Raw genomic sequence first — 16,987 nt, 5'->3', positions numbered from 1 at the left:
GCGTGAGCAGGCTGCAGAGGGAGAATTATAGTTCTCTCTGGTTCCATTGAGAAGTGAGTCTTTCTCAAATCTGCAACAGGTTATCAAATTACCAAAATCATATTATAAGAATAAAATCTCATTGGCTGATCATACCATGGGGGCATGACACTATTGCTATTTGCATTTGAAAGCACCACCTTCATGCACATTAACGCTTACGTGGGCTATCGCACCACATAGATGAAGGAAAATCATCAAGGCTTGAAAATGAAAATGTTTTTCTTCTAGATTCACTTCAAATCTGTGTCCAATTGCACATGATATGTGCCATATCATCTGTAATTATTATAACAGTTGCTGGTTTGATCAATACAGTAGACAGCCAGGGTATGCAACAAGCAATACTTGACATTATAAACAGTCCTGGCATTATAGCTTTGACATTTAAATCTTTTATTTCCCTTCCAAAAAATGGAATGATAAATGAGACTGCTGCTGGGTTAGAACTTTAAAATCTTCTATTTATTCTTTATAGACACATTAATATGTCAACATCAGTCTCAGTTTCTTCCAACTTAAGCACAAAAAAGCAAGCTTAAAAAACCAATGAGGAATATTTCTGTTTTTAGACTCTTTTGAGGGCATTTATCATTCAAAATGGGCTTCAATTTAACACATGAAGTTCAGTGTTATTGGTATTATTTAATAAATTTGGGTACATTGAATTTGGATAGCTAGGTTTTAGGCTTTTAAACAGGTGAAGTGATCATCTTTTAAAATTGATTACTATACATCTATTGTGACTTTTTTGCATGAGCAGTTTTTACTATACAGAGATTTTTTTTAATTGCCTATCTATTGTAGTTAACGATAATTACATGATAGAAATGACCAGGTCAGAAGGAGTGTTATGGTCTATGAAAGGAATAATGAACATGAGAAATTGTAGTTGATTCTTTGTTAAACTATGGGCAGGTCTACACTTCAGTGGAGACGCTACTCAGACAGACAAGAGGGCTTCTCCTGTCGGCTTCAGTTCTCCACTCCCTAAGAGACGGTACCTTTGTTGATGGATGAAGTCCTCCCAGTTGCCATAGCACTGTCTACACCAGCGATTAGGTGGGTTTGACTGCATCATTCAGTGATGAATGAAAAATCCATGCCCCTGAGCGATGTAGTTATACTGACCTCATTTCCTTGTGTGGATCAGGCCTAATACTTAAAGGAGGGACTGAAATGCCATAATCCTATAAATTGATTATTGCTATTATTGTTTATTATATTGGTATTATTGTAGCTCCAAGGAGCCATAGTCATGGACCACAACCCCATTATACTAGATGCCATACAAATACTAAAGGGCTGTCCAGCAAAAACTCAGATAATTAAGAGATAATTAGCCTCTTTCTGTTATGCCTAGGTATTGCAGGACATATGCCATCTCAAAATTTTACTCATCATTGGTCTCTGCATTAGCCCTTCATATGTTTAGGTATACACAAAGGAGGGGTGTTTCTTTTAGATATCATCTGCTTTTTCTTAGTTGCTTAAGACACATTTCCTTCATCTAGCTCAGGAGATAATTTGATGTACAGGTGAACTACAAACCAAATGCATTACAGCTCCAGATGCACCAATGATCCTGTTGAATTTGTCACTTGCTCATCTCATATATGTGATAAAATTGGGTGACATCTGGAAAGTGTGTCAATTTTGACAGCCTAACGGTTTGCTCAGAGCCAAATTACGACAGCAGGTAAGGACCCTGGGACCCTCCCGTGATTGATATGGAGCTGCACTGTAACAATCTGTGAATACTGTATGTTGACCTGGTTATTGGAATGTTTATGGGATGAATATAATAGTTTAGTCTAACAGGGGGGCTGTAAAGAAAAACTAGCAGGAAGCAAAAAAAAAAATTGCTCAAGATAATCCACCTCTCAGCAAACACTTGAGAGTTGTTAAAGGATAGTGTCAGAGTCATTTGGTTCAATGTCCTGCTGAGCTACCGGACTGGTTTTGTCCCAAACCCTGCCTACACTGAAGAACAAAAGGACTGTAGCAGTTTGAAAAAGAACACTCTCTTTGAGAGAGGGGGGAGTTTTTTGGGGAAGCCAGACTGAGACTGACACTCATGGAGGACATCTGAAAAAGCTAGGCCTGTCTATGTAACCACCCAAGTACGGGAGGGGTTGGGTAAGATAGATGTGTGCATTGTCTGTTTGTTGTTTTAAAGCCTTTTCGCTCTGAATAAATTGTTCCTACTGTTAAAATAAACAATACTTTGGTTTACGGCGGCTGTCTGGTCACTATTCACCATTGGCCACCTACTCCTGCAGGAAGAACTGTGCATGCCGAACCCAGTTGCACCTGTTAGTAAGCACAGTTGCTACACAGGGTGATGGAGCTCAGGGCCCTGTTTAAGAGGGAAACAATTGCAGAATTTCACTCTGAGATAGGTAAAGACATAAGACTTGAGAGTGGACAGAGGTACAACCAGCCCCATAACATGTGTCACCACCTTATAGCCACTCTGTGTGCACAACTCAGAGGTAAGGATTCCACATGCATGGAGCAATTGCACGACTGAGCCCTGGATAATATCTAGGGCTTGGCAAACCCCACCTACCCTGCTAAACCTTCACTGAGCAGACAGTATAACTGTGGCTTCTTTGGTAGCTTTGCTTTCTGCATACAAGGTTTTTTAATGTTAAAATGCCTTCATGTTTTTTTGTGCTATTCTTATTCCATTTGGGAAAGGAAAACAAAATGAAACGAAAGGTAACCAGTGTTTCAATCCCCCATTCTGAACTAATTTATAAATTGTGTCTATTACTATCTCTTTTTTAAAAAAATTTCACAAATAACTTAACTTAGTGAGACAAAACAGTTAATTGCCTTTTCTACGGTTAACTATTTGCATGTTCATTAAAGTGTAAGTGAAATTCCTACACCTGAAGGTAAATCCACACATCCCCAAAGAGGTAGGAAGGAAATATGGTTTTATGTGCAAGAGATTTAACTGTTCCGTTTCATTTGTGACTTGATGTCGGATTGGTTCTATCATACAGGTCAACTAGCAGCTAAATGTTCAAAATACTTTGTGTGGGTGATTGCCTGCTGGAAAGCAGTGGAAATTCATCCATATGCTGAAGGAAGCAGAAACTCATAGAACTGGCCCTGGATTGACCAAGAGGAAAAGTTTAAAGGACAATTGAATTATCAGAATGAGAGAGCCAGAAAGTAGCTTTTTATGAACTATAGGATGTGAGTTGTTTGTACAGTATAAATTGTCAGCTCTGAAGTATATTTCAGAAGAATTGAACCAAGAATGCCAGATCTGGTTTTACAGCTGCTCTTTTGACTTTCCCTTATGCAAAACCAAACACATACAGGGATGATTCAGATTTGAATTCCATTTTATCCAGGTTATCAAAGATCAAGAGTGATAGCGGGTGGGAGGCTGTCAGGTAACATTTGTTTCTTTTCAATCTATATTTTTGAGTGCTTGCAATTTAAGGAAAATGAGCTAAGAAATACACAGTAACATTTTAAACTAACTGGATTATCTAGAAATAGCCCATGACAGGGAACAAAAGCTCTGCTTGCTTTCCAGAAAGCTGGGAATTAACTTCATGCTTAAACCTTACATAAGTGTACCAGGTTGTGCTATTGAAAGCCTGATCAGGTTCTGAAGATCTACAGGAACCTCTACAATAACAGCTACTTGCCAGAAGGAGGAAGGGTCTCTGAGGGTATGTCTACATTAAAATGCTGCAACTGTACCACTGTAGTGCTTCAGTGTAGACTTCCTGCTGTGACGGGAAGCATTTTCCCATCACTGTGGTTAATTCACCTTCTCGAGAGGTGGTAGCTAAGTTGACCGAAGAATTCTTCCATCTAGCACTATCTATTCTGGAGGTTAGGTCAGCATAGCTACTTCTCTCCAGGGTGTGGATTTTTCACATCTCTGAGAGACGGGGATGTGCTGATGTAAATTCCCAGGGTAGACCAGCCCTGAGACAGTAGAATTAACCGTGTTACAGTGCTGAATTAAAACCCATAATAGGATTTCTCAGTATGGCATTCAGTTGTGTAAAACTACTTTGGTTTTGTTTTTCTAGCTATAACCAATGCACTCTACAAACTCAAGAACATAATCTTAAGGAAGAAACTTGCTGAATTATTATTTTTTTCTTTGCTAAACCAGCTGATTCACTCCATCAACTTTCAGATCCATTTTAATTAAAAATAGAAAGATTGTTCTTGCACTCCCTCACCCAGAGAGACAAACCACAATCGTGCTCTTTAATGCCATCTACAGAAGCATTTGAAAATCAAACATCACTCAAACATATCTCCTGCTGAGCTGTTATCCAGCACAGTTTGGCTACCTAATGTAGATGGGACATAACTGTGATGCTGATAAACCAAGTGCCAAGACTGTAGGCATTAGCTAAGAACTGATAAACTCATAATTCAAAATAGGTATTAGTCTTATAAAAATGTATGTAGCGTTTAGATCTATTAAATGCTTGTAAGTTGCTGCATGCATTAATCTCACTTGTAATGTCTGTATTCCGTGCTATAAGGAAATTTGTAAGTTTTGCTTTATAACTTTGAAAATGTTTGCTCTGAACTTGAGAACCAAGGCACAAAAATAGTCTCCCCCTCCCTCACACAGCCAGGAGGACTATAAAAAATTAAGTGGGCCATTATAAGACAAAAGCTTTGTTAATTGCTCCATCCATCCATGGTCACTGGTTTAAATGCTGGAAGAGGGAAATAAAATACTTGACGTGAAGATTTTTCATCTCTTTGCTGTTTGAATTCCCACAGGGCCAGAGACATTAATAAACTAAGGCAGAGATTCCCCAGGGATTACTCTTGGGTCCGCCTTGAAAGATATTTTGAATTGACAGATTATCACACTGGCATTTTTAGAAACCACAGATGGTAACTCATTTGTGTGAATATACTTGCTTGCTTTAACCTGTAAATAACTCCCTGATTTCTTTTCCCTAATTAATCTTTATATAGCTTATTACAGGATTGGCTACAGGGGTTGGCTTTGTGTAAGATCTGGGACAGGAGTAAATATTTGTTAGTGGGTTGGTGAAATCTAATTCTAGAACATACCACCAGTATGTGTGTCTGTCGTGTTTTTGACAGTCTGCTCTGAGGTAGGCACTCACAGTCATGAACCACTCCAGACAGCATGACACTAATCATATCAAGACAGTATTAAAAATTGTTTTAGCAGGAGAGCACCTGCTGGTAAGAGTCAAGGCTACTACATAGACTGGACACAGTTTTAACCACGTTTAGCCTAGCTCATAATGTCTGGCAAAATTATATTAGAAATAGAGCTGGTCAAAAAATAAATATATATATATAGTTCCATTTCATACACTTTAAAATGAAAGTATTTTAAACTTTAAAAAGTCTTACATTATTACCAAAATGGTTAATGAAATCCAGTTTTTGGTCATCTCAAATTTTCTAAAACCATTGCAGCAATCTTTTTGGTGAAAGTTTCCAAAAATAAAAACACTACATTTTTCATAAAAAATAAACAAAATCATTTTCAAAAAAGGCCATTGATCATCTTTCTTTGGAAAACAGTCCTACCATGAATATAGTTTTAAAACTCTACATAGGTAAGCCTAGTAGAGGGAAGATACTGAGGAGCCCTATGCAAACTAACAAATAGGAGGGCCTATCTCCACTGAGGACCAGACACTTCTCTTTATGTCCTATCTGAAGCCATGCCACGTTTGCCAGTCTGCATGCATGGTCAGGCTTTGGTGATCCAGTCCTTCGCTCTTTTGAGGTTCTGGAAGCTTGTGGTGGCCTAGGAAGCCAAGAAAAGAGCCACTTTCCAAATGGTATCTGGGGAAATGGGCATATAAGGGAATTCTATCTCTCTACAGTTGTTGGGACCACAGAGGGGGAATTAAAGCTCTGGCAAATGGAGGAAGGGTGTGTAAGGTGTGCGAGGCCCTGGAAGAATGGTCCTGTAGGGATTCTTCTGGAAGAGCTTTGGAATTGAGGGATATATATTGGGAAGGGTGATCGGTGATATTAACCTTAAGGAAGGCAAAGACGAATCAAGCAGGCTGGGGTGAATCTATTATTTTACAGGAGGGTGGCAAGCCCAGGATCTGCCTGGTGGAGGCAGTGAGGGCATATGTGGCAATAAGACAAGGTAAGGATGGACAGTGACAGGAGTCCTCTCACAACATACCAGTTTGTTACAGATTTAAGATGGAGACTGACAAGGTTGGGGCTACCAGCATATAGATTTGGTTCCCACTCGTTCAGGATCAGGGAGGAAACAGAAGCAGCCCAGCTGGGTCTGGGGCAATTCAGGTGGTAGCATTCTGAAGTATACAAACGTATGTAAGACCCCTGGTAGGGAATAAATGTTAATTTTCCTTTGTGCTTGCATCCCAGGTGGTGTGGATCTGTGGGCACAATATTGTTCACTGGGTACATAAGTGGGCTTCCAGTTTGTTTGGAGCCTTGGTGGTGAAGCAGTCCTGAGCTGGCATGGGAGGAGGAACATGTTATGGGACTCTAGCGGATGCCCCTTCTGTACACTGTGGTGCCTGTAAGCAGGCACCAGATATGATTGTGATTCATCTCGGGGAAAATGACTTGGGAAGGTGTAATGGGGAGTATTTAATGATCAGAGCTAAGAGGGACTTGGGGCGGATCCTGGAATTTTCCCCAGGAGTAAAAATTACTTGATCTGACATGTTGCAATGCAGGGTGTGTCGGGGAGCTGTTAAGCTCCCACATGTCAACAAGACTAGGAGGTCTGTGAACAGGGATGTGGCTAAATTCATATGAAGGCTGGCAATTTCTCATCTAGGCATAGCATAGGAGGCCTCAGAATTATTTAGGGAGGACGGGGTCTGCCTGTCAAACTTGGGAGTTAAAATGTTTTTCATCAATATCAAAGAAAGCATCACTAGGTATCTGGGAACCCAGCTAGGTATGCGGGGAAGGCAGTCAAGCTAACAACTGGCGCCTCCTTGTGGCGGATATATAGTGCAGGTGCTCCATAGAGATTGAATACGGTGATCAGAAAAAAATGAATTGGGAAAAGATTTAAAGGAGGTATTCTTTAAAGGAGCTGAAATTGGGAAGGTTTGGGGCTCTTATGACTGGTATGGCAGAGAGTCAATTCCCCCTCCTTTATAGCCCCCCTTAACTCTCCCCATCGAGAGAAGGGAAGAGGTGTGGTCACAACAGTGGATTGGTTGTGGACCAGGATGGATAAGAAGGAGGGCTGCCATCAACCCCCTGGGTATATGTAAATGATTATGGAATTACCTGCAATGTTCAATTTTATCTGCCGAGTACTCCCAGACATTTAGGAATAAAGCTGCAGTCTAATTAAACCACATCCAGTGTCTCCTGTCCTCCTTCCAGCATAACCAGACAAAGAACTGATTTTTCATGAAAACATTGCTAAACTGGCAGTGTTGGAGATTGAAGTCCTCTGTTTATCCACAGATCAGGTACAGCAGCAAAACAAGCTTCCCCTCCCATGTCCCACATAGCTCAATCTCAGCAGCCAGTGAAGAATCTGCCTCTTAAGACTCCAAACAGTGTGCTAGTTCTAATTGTGGCAGGGATTTTAGTGGTGGGGAGGACACGCCACTTGGGAACTGAACAGAAATTACCAAATGCATTTCACATAGGCCACTAGTCTGTCTAGATTGGATTTAAGCAATTGATCTAAAGGGGAAATGTGTGGTATTCTTTTCCCGATCCCTGAGGCATCTGATCTTCCAACACTTCTTTGAATAAGTGTATTGATTGTAGATTTTTTTAAATGATCTGATTTTCGTGGAAATCATGAATTATACTTAGAATGATAAATATTTCTGGATATAGGAATCCCTTCCTGATCCTATTTAAATTAGTGGAAGTTCTGCCATCGATTTCAAAGTGGAACAGGATCTCTCCATGCTAACATCTAAAGTATATATCCAGCCCCTGAGTTATTCAGCATATTATTAACCTTTTATGCAGTGCAGCATTTCTTTGGGCTATGGTGGAGGGAAAAATGTAGAAAAAAGTGTTCAGAACACTAAAATTATGGCAGCAATGATACATTCCTTTTAAAACCAATGAAATATTCATGAAAAGCATTGGCATGGTTTTGAGTGTATCCAAACAAACTAAACTCCCTTCAGGTTTTAGGCATTAGGGTTTCATTTTTAGCATCCGTTCCCACATTCCTTTTATCTCCCTCCCACACCCCAGAACAATAGAAGTGACAGTCTTTTGCCTTGGAGGCATTTGCTCTGGCATACAGCTTTAGCGGTTCCAGTTAGTTTAGGTTTTTTTGTTCTGTTTCTGTTTTTTCTTCTATAACTTCATCTCCCTTTATCTTCACTATATTTGACAAACATTATTTTTAATCTGAAAAAGCTCAAAATCCATAGAGATTCCAAATACAATGAAGAATTTTAATTTTAAAGAGTTGCTAACCCCTGCTGGACAGCCCTGAACATTTTTATTTAAAACAAGTCGGATATTTTGCAAAGGGTCAGAGGAACTTCTTTCATTATTTCCTTTTAATGCTAAACATGATCACATGAAAAGAGGACCTTTGTTTCATGGTTCATCATCTTTCACCACACTTGAAGTCAGTTCTTGAAGAGAACTCTGCTCTGCTCTGTTCTTGAAGAGAACTCTAATATTTTTTGTATGTCGGTGGCTGAGTTTGCTTTTCATTACTAGGAACATGTTGCTGGAAAACATCTTGTTTCTTAAATGTTCACCTAATGCTTATGTGCTTCACCTGAAACCATAATCTTCTGTTTGTGATGTCACAGTTCAGTGCTATGATGATAAATATGATGTCATGGAGGATTATGGCTTCAGGTGAAGCACATAAGCATTAGGTGAACGTTTAAGAAACAAGATGTTTTCCAGCAACATGTTCCTAGTAATGAAAAACAAACTCAGCCACAGACATACTGAAAATACTATCTAGGAGATCAATTATCTCTGAGCAGAAGATTTTTCCAGGTATAGTCAGAGGCTCTTCCGTCTGAACCTCATGTATGTAAGTAATAGGTTTGATGGTTGTGGTGATGCTGGCTTGTTGTTGTTTTTTCTTGTTAAGTATCATGTATTTATTGTCTTTTAGTTTAGAATGAAAAGGACTAAGGTTCTGAGCATCCTTTCTATTATTTAAAATTATAAGAGATATAGTAACAAATCTGCATGTCACTTTACAGACTTACAGTATTCCCTACATTTCTCCAGTGTTTATATCATATGCCAATAATTCCCCAGAGGGCTACAAAGGAAACAACTAAATAGGATAGTTAACATTTCGCTATTTCTGCAGAAAAGGTTTTCAACCAAGAGAGAGCTGCATGGTCTGCTCAGAGTAGAGGGAGCCACAAACTCCCAGCTTTTTACACTCCTCTGCTTAAACAGATTTCCCCTGAGGTCCCAGGCAAGTCATTTTAGCCTCTTTGCCTCTCGTACCCCATCTGTAAAATGAGAAGAATATTAAGTTACCTACCTCTGAAGTCATTGATGTTTGTGAAGCATTTTGAAGGTAAGTGCTCACCATTCTAATTGGTTCTGAACAATAACAAATGATTGAACATAGGCTGGGAAATGGGAGCAAACAAGCCCCATTTGATAGAGGCCTGCCTTGTAGATGGGCTTTAATTAGAATAAGGTCTCAAGGAAAAGGGAGTGGAAGTGACAGCTTCCTGAAGTTGTGCCACCTTGAACTGCTAACCTTGGAAAGTTCTAGGATGATTCCTGACTTCTTGGCTGGATTACTGAATACCTTCTAAAAAGCTCATTGGTGTCAGCTGTTGCAGAACGCAGCAGCCGGTGTTTTCAAAGGGCTTTGCCAACCAGATACTGAGACTCCTGTGGTCTGCAATTTGTGCTAACTTCTAGGGAAAGATTAAGCCTAAATGAAACCCAAATCATGTAACATTACAAAGCCCTCCTCTCCACCAATATCCTTCTATATTTTTCGCTAGACACACAGAAGTATAAATTTGCAGGTAAAATACACAAAAGTGTGTGTTGCCTCCATTTAATTTTAAATGTTTCTTTGATCAATTTTCCATCCTCTTCTCTTGTTTCTTCTCTCCCTTTCCTCCCTTGTTTCATATTTCATCTTCCATTTTTCTGACTATCACTACTCACTTGCCCCTCATTTGTTCACTCTGTGTAAGGAAATGGGAAACCGAAGGGGCAATTTGTTTCTCTGTCACGTTTCCAATGGACAAGAGAGGCCAACGGATCTTCTGTTAAGAGGAAATTTTAATGCTCCAGTGACGGGGGAGTTATGCTCCCCATTTCTTTTGTGCAAGCTGGTGCCAGGGGAAACCCTTTCTTCCCATTCGAACTTGCTAACAGAGGAAGAGTGCTAAAGTTTCTTGCATGGGGGTAGGAGAGCATTGACTCCTCCAAACTACAAGCCTTGGGCAGGCACAGAATTTGCCCCCTTTCCCATGTGTGGTCCTGTTTGCCTGACTGGAGCTGCTCCCCTGTGATGCTGTATGATTGAATATATATGACCATTTATATCATTGATATTACTGCTGTTATACAATTGCAACAAATCTTGTACAAAGTATGTCATGTAAGGTGTCAATGGAGAAGTTATGATTTGCTAAGTATGATTATCCTGTTTATATGCATGTATCATCTTTGTATCTGAAGTTGTGAATATTGGCTATGCCCTTGTATCTTATTACATATGCTGTACTCATGGGTAACATCCACTGGATAGAATTTACATTAGAGACAAACAGTTATGTGTTGATGGCCCATTAAGAATACTTCACTCTAAGAATGGGCCATAGAAGAAACTCATCCCACCCAGTAAGTCTTCTTGTGGACACCACAGCAAGAATATGGGCAATGGCTATCCCTATGCATCATCAAAGCATGTAAGGGGATGTGATATGACCATGTCACTCAATCTTGGCCCAGTAATTTTCCATGCACCTGGGCTGTGAGCTTTGCTTGAGACAGTAAATTTCCAGCCACATGGCAGAGGATATAAAAGAGCTCTGCGAAATCTCCATTTTGCCCCTTTCCTCCATTTATACAAAGCAACTGCACCGTCCTACCTTCAGCCAGCCCAAAGACGGAGGGGGCAGAAGCAGAGTCCATGGCACCTATTCTCTCTACCATATCACAGAGCTGGATGTCTGCAGAAAGGTGAATTAGCTCCACCAACATTGAGGATGGTGACTTAGGCTCACGCATATGCTGGAAAGCACCCTGAAGCAAAAGTCCTCCTAGAGCTTTCTCTGGGGCACCATTGTACTTTTGCCTCCCCCATAGCAGTGTTGCATTTATCAAGCTAAATGGAACCCTTAATATGTGATGATGATTACATTAAAATGTTGCCAAGGAGGGTGTTAGTGGCTAAGGATCCCTCCCCACGCCTCTCTATGCTCTCATAGTGCACAATTAAAAGCTGAAGCAGCCTGAATTAGCAGTGTAAGGGTTGAGGTTGTTTTCAGCTAACAAGTTGTAGGTCGAAACTCATTTAAATGGCTAACGAACATAACTGATCCTCAAGTACAATGGCTAGTGTAAGCATCGGATGGCTCAGGAAGCCAGATGTCCTCTTAGTGATTCTAATTCCAATGAGAACAGCACATTTGCTTCTAGAATTTCTGTCTCATCTGCCACCTATCTGTAAGGACCCCCGCTCTTCTTCCTCCACCCTACCCCCACCCCGAGTGTAGCCCTAGCATGCTTGATGTAAGTAGAGTGATTAAAGTGTATGTATTTAACAACCATTATCACTGTTGTTCTTTCTGGGTGGGACAATGTCTGTATTTGTAAGTGAATAGATAAAGAATTTAAAACATACTATGCAATCGATAAGAAAGCATAAATAATTGACCACTGTAACATCATGAAGCTGAAGCTGATTTATCAGACTTCCTGGTATCGTGAATAAACCTCTTCAGTATTGTCTGTGCTGCCCGATTCTTGGAGAAAGAATCCTTCGTGCTTTACAGCAGCATGTGGCACATGTTACTGAATTGATTTATTTGGCCCTTTATTTAGAATCTATTTCATTATAATCCGTTTAGCTATATAAATACTAAATATAGCACGTTTAAATCCAGCTCTAATTCCCACCCCAACACTAAATCTAAATGTATAATTTTAAATGATGCCTGATTAGTATGGGTCAAAGTGTTCCCTATGTAAGACACTATCAGAGGTTCCCAACCCACCGCCCCCCCCCCCCCAAAAGTGAGGGATTTGGTCCCTAAAAGAAGCAGTTCCCCTTGTGCCTCTTCAGTGTTTCTCTAAGAACATACATAAGAATGGCCATAATGGGTCAGAACAATGTTCCATCTAACCCAGTATCCTGTCTTCTGACAGTGGCCTGTGCCAGATGCTTCAGAGGGAGTGAACAGAGCAAGGCGGTTATCAAGTGATACACCCCGTCAAGTCCCAGTTTCTGGCAGTCAGAGGTTTAGAGACATCCAGGCCATGGGGCTGTGTCTGTGGTGGCTAATAGTCATGGATGGACCTATCCTCCAGGAACTTATCTAATTCTTTTTTGAACTCAGTTATACTTCTGGCCTTCGCAACATCCCTGGCAATGAGTTCCACAGCTTGACTGTGTGTTGTGTGAAGAAGTACTTCCTTCTGTTTGTTTTAAACCTGCTGCCTATTAATTTCATTGAGTGACCCCTGGTTCTTGTGTTATGTGAAGGGGTAAATGACACTTCTTTTTACACTTTCTACATAACATTCATGATTTTATAGACCTCTATCATATCCCCCCTTCGTCGTCTCTTTTCTAAACTGAACAGTTTAATCTTTTTAAACTTCTAAACTTTTTAATCTCTCCTCATATGGAAGCTGTTCCATATCCCTAATCATTTTTGTTGCCCTTCTCTGTACTTTTTCCAATTTAATATATCTGTTTTGAGACTGGGGCAACATTGAATTTCATCTGCCATTTTGTTGCCCAGTCACCTTGCTAACTCTTCTCAGTCAGCTTTGGACTTAACTATCTTGAATAATTTTGTATTGTCTGTAAGCTTTGTCAGCTCACCATTTAACCCTTTTCCCAGATAATTTATGAATATATTGAACAACACTGTTACCAGGACATATCCTTGGAGGACACTGCTATTTAACTCTCTCTCCACTGTGAAAACTGACCATTTAGTCCTACCCTTTGTTTCCTATCTTTTAACCAGTTACTGATCCATAAGAAGATCGTCCCTTGTATCCCATAACTGCCTACTATCCTGAAGAGTCTTTGGTGTAGGAACTTGTCAGAGACTTTCTGAAAGTTCAAGTACACTATATCCACTGGCTCACCCTTTGTCCACATGTTTATGGACACCTTCAAAGAATTTTGACAAATTAGTGAGGCATGATTTCTCTTTACAAAAGCCATATTGACTCTTCCCCGACATATCATGTTCATTTATGTGTCTGATCATTCTATTCTTTACTATAGTTTCAACCAATTTGCTTGGTACTGAAGTTTCGCTTTCCAGCCTGTAATTACCAGGATCGCCGCTGGAGACGTTGAAAAATTGGCATTACATTAGCTATCTGCCAGTCATCTGGTACAGAGGCTGATTTAAGCAGTTGGTTAAATACCACAGTTAGTAGTTCTGCAGTGTCATAACTGAGTTCCTTCAGAACTCTTGGGTCAATACCATCAGGTCCTGGTGACTTATTACTGTTTAGTTTATCAGTCTGTTCCAAAACCACCTCTATTGACACCACAGTCTGGGCAGTTCCTCAGATTTGTCACCTAAAAAGAATGGTTCAGGTGTGGAAATCTCCTTCTCATATTGTGCAGTGAAGATGGATGTGAAGAATTTATTGTTTGGTCTTACTGGGTTTTTTTAAATTTGTGGCTTACATAAAGATCAAGCCTTTATTACAGTGTTTTAAAATCTTTTCTGTGTAGCTTGCAGCCATTTCACTCTTGTGACTGCTCCTTTTAATTTCTGTTTAACTAGCCTCCTCATTGTTGTGTAATTCCCCCTTTTGAAGTTAAATGCTACTGTAGTGGGGTTCTTTGGTATTTTCCCCCTTACAAGGGTGTTAAATTTAATTATATTATGGTCGCTATTACTGAGCAGTACAACTTTATTCACCTGTTGGACCAGATCCTCTGAGCCACTTAGGACTAAATCAAGAATTGCCTGCTGCTGCTGGATTAGCTGCTCCAAGAAGCAGTCATTACTAATGTTTAGAATTTGTACCTCTGCAACCTGTCCTGAGGTGACATGTACCAAGTCAATATGAGGATAGTTGAAATCCCTCATTATTACTGCATTTTCTGCTTTTGTAGCCTCTTTAACCTCTCTGAGCATTTCACAATCACCAGCACCATTCCAGTCAGATGGTCGGTAATGTATTCCTGCTGCTGAACTATTTATTATTCAAGCATGGAATTTCTATGCATAGAGATTCTATGATACTGTTTGATTCATTTAAGACTTTTACTCTATGGTTTCTTTAACATATAGTGCCACTTCTCCAGCACTGCAACTTACTTTGACATTCCTATATATTTTGTGCCCTGGTTTTACCATGTCCCATAAATTATCATCATTCCACCAAGTTTCTGTGATGCCTATTATATCAATATCCGCCTTAAACACCAGGCACTCACGTTCACCCATTTTAGTATTTAGATTTCTTTCATTTGTGAACAAGCACTTATAAAATTTGTCCATATTTAGTTGTCTGCCTTCATGTGATGTAATTGATGTAATTTGTTTGACTGTTTCTCTGCTCCTCTTTTAGCCGCATGGTAGCACGGTACACTCTCCCCCACCAGACAATGTCTCAGAAACTCTTAAAGAGCAAGAAAATCTCAAAATGAATGTTACTACATGCAGTATGAACAGAATCAGAAATGTTTCATAGTTGCCAACATTAAAAAGTACTTAGAATAAGTGTGCAAAGAAGCCACACCATTGTGTAGAATCCTAGGGAGTTTTAGGTGATTTTTTTGTTGAAAACCTGAATTCTCAGAGCCTTATGACATTTGGTGGGGGCAGGGGGCCAGCTAAGCAGTTAGAACCCATAGAGACCCTATTATATATCCAAAAACAAATTTCCTCCCCCCACCGTTAATAAGCAGGATCCACAATGTACAGTTGTCTTCCTGATGAGAGGCTCTGGAGCTTCACTTCCTTGCCAGCACCTTCAGGGAGAAGTAGCAGGCCCATTCCACCCTCTGGGGTCTTCAGCACCCCCCGCATGTCGTGAAGGGCCATTCCTCCTCCCTCCCCCAGGCTGGGGAGTGAGACCGCCACATCCGAGCCAGCACCTGGCTGCAGGGCTGGAGTGGCAGGTAAGTGCGGGGCGCTGGGCCGGCCCTTCATGACAGGCAGGGGGTTCAGGAGGGTGAGGGGTGCTGGGCTGGAGCAGGATAGGCGGACGCCACGCGGCAGTTACGTGCATGAAGGTGGGGGGTGGCGGAACCAAGCCTGCATTTGTGCCCCCGCCCCCAGGTCTCATGACCCCCCCCACCCCACAGTTATAGACCCCCCTCCCCACGGCAGCTGGGGGGTGCCAGGACCCCTCCTGCCCTGCGTGGGGGGTCATGAGGCGGGAAAGCGCAAATGCAGGCTTGGCCCCCGGGCACCGGAGACCTATGGTACGCCACTTCTGTCAGCAAAAAGCCAAACAACACCAGCTGAGTGTACTGGAGGCCAGACAATTTACTCCTTGCTGGGCACAGTAGCCCATAGTGGCCATAGTCTGGCAGTGCAGAAAACTCTACCCGCCTGGGACACTGGCTGAGACACTAGCCACGACTCTAACCAGGTTTGCAAAATGTGACTATTCCAGTATATCAAGACTGTTGGTAGCCATGTTTTAACATACGCTTGGTAGTGGGGGGAGGAGGGCGGGGGGGAGGGCAAGAATGAGTCCAATGATCAAAGAGCATCCCTCCCACACACACAGTTTTGGATATGGTAGAGTTCCAATGGAGGGTTTACCATAGGAATGGGAGAAACAGGGAATGATGCCACAGACATAGCACTCCTTTCTGCCTCCTGCAGCAATGGTCCCTTGGGTTTTCATCTTCCCACTCGTGGAAGTAGAGGGGCTAATCTTAATAACTGTCCCAACTGGTCCATTTCCTGTCTTCTCTTGGTCAGCATTAACTGTTTCCCTGCACTCCAGCTGCATAGTGCTTCTATATCTCATCATGCTAAGTGTATTCATGCTAGAGGTACTCCTGTGGCCTTTTTGAAAATTTCCTTTCATTATTTACACAATAGATTAATCAAACATGAACTCAAATGTTCATGAGTTCCTTGTTAGTAGGGAGAGGGACACATTTTTTGGATAAATGTCACATCATCCAGTCAGGGAATTGAAACAATGCCACGTAGTCTAAGTCAGTGCTCTCAACCTTTTCAGAATACTGTACCCTTTTCAGGAATCTGATTTGTCTTGCATACCCCAAGTTTCACCTCACTTAAAAACATCTTGCTTATAAAATCAGACATAAAAATACAAAAGTGTCACAGCACACTGTTACTGAAAAATGGCTTATTTTCTTATTTTTACCATATAATTATAAAATAAATCAACTGGAATATAAATATTGTACTTACATTTCAGTGTGTCGTATCTAGAGCAGTCTAAACAAGTCATTGTCTGTATGAAATTTTAGTTTGTAATGACTCAGCTAGTGCTTTTTATGTAGCCTGTTGTAAAACTAGGCAAATACCTAGATAAGTTGATGTATCCCCTGGAAGACCTCGGAGTACCCCCAGGGGTACATGTAGAACCAATGGTCTAAGTGATTGATCGTATGGCATGAATAATGAATAGCAATATTTATAGTGACCATTCCAAGAATACCCTCTAGGCTAGAACTGGTTTGCCCCATTATTTGTTAAACAATTGCAAATAAGGAACATATTTATAATATAATATTATATATTATAATAAAATATTATAATAATTTGTG

Source organism: Emydura macquarii, unplaced genomic scaffold (genome assembly GCF_026122565.2).
Source record: "Emydura macquarii macquarii isolate MOO-44397 ecotype Brisbane River unplaced genomic scaffold, CSIRO-AGI_Emac_v2 contig_1119, whole genome shotgun sequence".
NCBI classification, from domain to species: domain Eukaryota; kingdom Metazoa; phylum Chordata; order Testudines; family Chelidae; genus Emydura; species Emydura macquarii.
This window is presented reverse-complemented; position numbering follows the sequence as displayed.